At 34.3% G+C, this 5,000-nt stretch overlaps 1 protein-coding gene across 1 annotated transcript in view; it reads right to left on the bottom strand.

Moving 5' to 3' along the window:
- Positions 1–776: 776 nt before the first annotated feature.
- The window catches only part of LOC122268058 (ankyrin repeat domain-containing protein 13D), a 25,122-nt gene continuing 20,898 nt past the window's right edge, over positions 777–5,000 (bottom strand). The window contains exon 13 of the mRNA XM_086543867.1: positions 777–5,000. This exon is cut by the window's right edge and continues 1,395 nt beyond it. The gene's annotated coding sequence lies outside the window, so the exon portion shown is untranslated.

Below are 5,000 nucleotides of genomic sequence, written 5' to 3'. Positions count from 1 at the left end.
AGCACAATCCGGGTCACAGCTACAGCACATGGTAACTACCGCTTTCTTACAAGAAGAGATCTACATGAAGCATCTAAACAAGTTTCCAGTTAAAAGCAAAGAACATTTATAGCGTAACTTGAGATCTTCAAGATTCTGGGATACTTTGCTCTATGAAAGGTAAAGGGAACAGGGCTGGGAAGTGTTTATAATCCAAATGCCATTCTGCTAGATGTCCTGTCACAGATTGGATGAAAACTTGACACAGAATTGGGAGACCACCTCTGACTTGCAAATACACACTTTTCCCCAAGGATTTGACTTTTCCCAACCAGCCCTTCCCTGATAGTCAAGTACAATTTCTTGTTTGGGCACTAATTCGCAACTGAATGGTTCACTGCACATAGTAGTTCATTCACTCCAAAAGCATCACTAAAATGCCTGAGCAATGGAAAGTCCAGATGGCACAGGACCCTCCTCGATCTTGATCCTTTTGTTTAATTTATTAATTCTTCCTGCAGGAAATAATTGAGGCTCTCCAGCAGAGAGAAGTTTCACAATATTTTGAGAATTGTTTAGCATAAAAAAAACATGATGGTACCATGACTATTATAAAAAGTATCTTTTATAAGATATCAAAGCTGATGTGAATATGATGAAGGTAAAATTAGAAAATAAAATGAAAAAAATAATGGAAATAAATATGTCATTTCAAACTCTAAATACTCCCCAACCTTACATACATACCCTCCCCAATTAAACCATATATATAACAAGGGATAAGAAAAGGACCAAGCTCTATCAAGGTTGAATATATTTGGCAGTAGATGCTTCACTTAAAGGCAACTGCGAATGATTTATTTTTATTACAAACCCCTGTCACACATCTACTCTTGTCTACATCTCAAGACCAGGCTGTTGGAAGCATTTTAACACATTTGAACCATGAGGTGATTCATTCCTAAACATGGTCTCTCTCATGCTATATGTCAAGGGTTATGATAGAGATTTACTTCTTTCTCTTTTTTTCTAAGTAAATACCACATGGCAATACACTATGAATGCAATATTCCACATATAACCCAAACAGAATTATAACCTTTTTTTATACCTGATGAACAATGATCTTTTCAGCTTTTTCTGAAGTATATATATTTCTTAAATTTCATAAATTGTTGTCATTCCATTGGTAAGTATCATAACAAAACTTTGTTCTATTTTACAGTAAAACATTATGCATCTGATGTACACACTGATTTTAACATCAAATTGTCTCATCACATTCAACTTTCACCATATGATATACACTACAGTATATTTAGTATGGTGACTTCTTGTATATCTTATGTTGACCACAAATTACACTATAATGTATTATACTTTCAAACATAATTGGGCAACTTTAAGAAAATGTACAAATAAGTCAAATAACAGTTTTCCTTTACTCTGACATATTTTTTAAATGCCACTATAATACTTTTCAAAAAATTCTCCAGTTTGCCTTCTATTCGAGAAAAAAAGAGGAAATTCTTTATCCACAATAACACATACATAGTACAGCAAATTTATCGAACATTCAGTAAGTAAACATCAGACACAGGTAATTTCTGAACAAATCAAACTGCAACTGAAATATCCAGTTTGTGTCATCCCCATGGTTTCTCCCATTTAAATTTCATACACTAATGAAGATAAACCCAAGACATATCTGTGCCAAATAAAGATTCATAGCCTCTCAACCACCATGGCCAAATTTTAACACATTTCACATTAGGAACTATTTAAACCAATACATTTAAAGGTACAACATTTTAAGTACATATTTTAGATATATTGGTTCCTGGTAAGTACATTTTAAAAGGAGAAGGAGATGTAGTTGGAAATATATTTGATTGATATGGACTGAAAGACAAATGTGCAAGGATGACAGACAGACATAATTGTAATCTAATTTACTTGTATATACTTTACCAATATTCATAATTGCTGTAAAGTAGCTTTTAAAATACCAAGCAAAGAGCATTTTATTTTACTTTTATTCCCATACATCTGTAACATTTAATAATAAAATTTGTATAACACACTATAACAAAATCACAGTAATATTACAGTAAAACCCTCATTAAGATTAATCATCTTTTATTCTCTTTACTTTTATGGAGGTTTTACCCTTAATAATTAAGAAAATAATAATAATATTGAAAACAAAATACAATGCTATTAATTCACAGATATTCATAACCACCAACTTATTCTTACCTTTTCCTCCTTCACCAAAACAAAAAAGTTTGACTCCTAAATATGCAACAGAGATCAAACACAGCCCCAAAATATGGTCAATAATCTGCAAAGTAAAATGGGAAAGACAGTGACTTCCTGCATCTTCTAGGCAAAATATCCTGGAGCCTCAAACCTCCTCTACCGCCAAAGAACTAAAATGAGCCTCGTCTTGGCAGTCTCTACATGTAGTCGTTCCAATGCATTAATCCAAGGTCTCTTTTTCAGCTTCATGTTCACAGAATGAGTGAGTGAGTGAGTAAGTCTGAGAGTGAGAGAGTGAGAGGCAGAGTGATATATGTGTGTATATATGTGTATATATGTGTATATATGTGTATGTGTGTGTGTGTGTGTGTGTGTGTGTGTGTGTGTGTGTGTGTGTGTGTGTGTGTGTGTGTGTGTGTGTGTGTGTGTGTGTGTGTGTGTGTGTGTGTGTGTGTGTGTGTGTGTGTGTGTGTGTGTGTGTGTGTGTGTGTGTGTGTGTGTGTGTGTGTGTGTGTGTGTGTGTGTGTGTGTGTGTGTGTGTGTGTGTGTGTTTGTGTTTGTGTTTGTTTTCAGAGTTGTTGGATCACTATTTTTGATTATAAAAGAAATGATAGGGACTTCAATTTATCAAAAGCCCAACTTCATATATCCAAAGATAAAATAAATTCAGGCTTACATACCTCACAGTATTTCTTAGCTTGGTTTAGGAGTAGCCAAGATGGAGGGCAAATAATAAAGCAAATGAAATAAACTTGCAATTATTAAATCAAACAAATAATTCACTTCTTCAGAACATACAAAACATATGTAATGGTCTGGAGAAGTATCAAAACCTTTTACCAACATATCTGAAATAGTGAAAATGCATTCAAGTTGGGAGCATGAGTTTCTTTTACTTCTATACAGATTGGTGATATGTTGTCAAAATCAAGTCCAGTGGTGGTATAAAACACACCAAAGGAAAACAGGAGAGCTATTTTGTATCTTTGCATATGTGAACTACTGTCTCTTTTCTGTAGAGGTATCATGGTTTATTGAGAGATGCATAAACGTTAACCTTTTTAAGTATCTCTTAAATGTAAAAATATTTTGCTGACATAAAATATCATACTGAAGTACATACATAAAGTTTTAGAATCAAAATCAAAACCTTTGCAATAAGAAAACAAGAATATTATTAACTGATATATTTTCTCCTGCCACTATCAACACCATCAACAGAATGATGCACTACAAGTTCCCGTGAATTACATATGATGCATTATCACTGGACTTAAAACATCAATTACATATTACACTATCTATCAATTCAGCCACTTTAATAAACATTTCTTTTTCTTGCTGGAAAAGTAAAAGTAAATGCAGAATCAAAGTAAAGTACAACTTCATTAAATGAAAACAGTTCCGGAACTACTGTTTCATTCTATAAACTGAAATCATGCACTTAAGTAATACATGTTCTTTTCTCACATTTTACACTGCAAAGATTTTTTCCTGTGTATGTACAAATTCTTCTGGGATTCATTACCATCATCTTCATCAAGCCTATCAAATTTGAACCACCAATGAACATGAGAGCAACGGCACAGCTCTTCTTCATTTGAACTGACTGCATCAACAGAGAAGAAAACTTGTTAAAATGCTTGTTAACCCATTCGCGCCAGTTGACTTGCTATCACGTTTAGTGGTTTTTGGGTCAGACGCCAGCGACGAGATATTTGGTCAAGGCCGGCATTCGGGTGTAGGGCGTACAACGCTCACTCGCAGCTAGTGCGGCCGAGAATCCCGAGGCGTTAGGCTTATGCATTCAAAAACCCCAGCATTCCGACCATTTAGAGCCGGAATATCCCCGGCGTGAATGGGTTAATGGTGCTAACCTTGCCATAATTATGCTGCTTGGAGTGTGTCCCAAAACTCTGTGTACCTGGCAATTTTCAGACCTATAAGTGAAACTGATATTCACACTTCCATACTATTAAGAAGAACCAGATACTCCGAGGTAATACAAGTTAAAATGAGCAATATATTTCCTGTTGAATATTGTCAAACGTTTTGTTGTTGTTGTCAGTGAAACTTTGGGCTATACACTGATATAGAGGAGAAAAAGCATACATCACATTCCTATTGCCTTGTTTATAAATTACACAAAAGTGTAGCTTGTTATCTTTAGTAACGGAAAAAAAATTATTAAAACTTGTATAATCTATTTCATTTTTGATCGCACATCAACATTCATATTCTCTGTTTTAAGCACATATTTAAACTATCAAATTCTGGATTGTAGAAATATACCTACAAACTGATATATTATCAACACTTCTACACACATACAAAAACAATATAGAGACATTCATACAACTGCTTAACATCTGCCTCTGCTTCTTGCTTAGCTATTCAGATAAAACTTGTCTCTTATGACAAAACCCATTGGTTTTCCACTCTACTAAGCATGAACATCATGATTTTATCACTCTAATGTTATGCACTATAATGTTATAAAACTGACAATTCCTTCCAATTACTAGCTGTGGCAAAACTACAAATTTACCCTGTATCAGTGATATTCCTCTTGCATCTGCATGAAAACAATAATGCTTGTAATCTTTGGATATTAACAGCAATCCCTGAATTTTTACATGTAAACTCTTGATATGCTAAGTGAGCTGAATTTCCCTGGACTTCAGACTCACGGCTACTTCGACAAAAACTCCAGCACTATGTGTCTTTCAGGCTTAGGATATTACCTCCCTTGATTTAGC

The sequence above is a fragment of the Penaeus japonicus genome, unplaced genomic scaffold, assembly GCF_977035675.1.
Source record: "Penaeus japonicus unplaced genomic scaffold, GWHDUDI00000001_assembly GWHDUDI00000014, whole genome shotgun sequence".
NCBI classification, from domain to species: Eukaryota; Metazoa; Arthropoda; class Malacostraca; order Decapoda; family Penaeidae; genus Penaeus; species Penaeus japonicus.
Note: the sequence above shows the minus strand (reverse complement) of the source record. Positions and strands in the feature narration are given on the sequence as shown.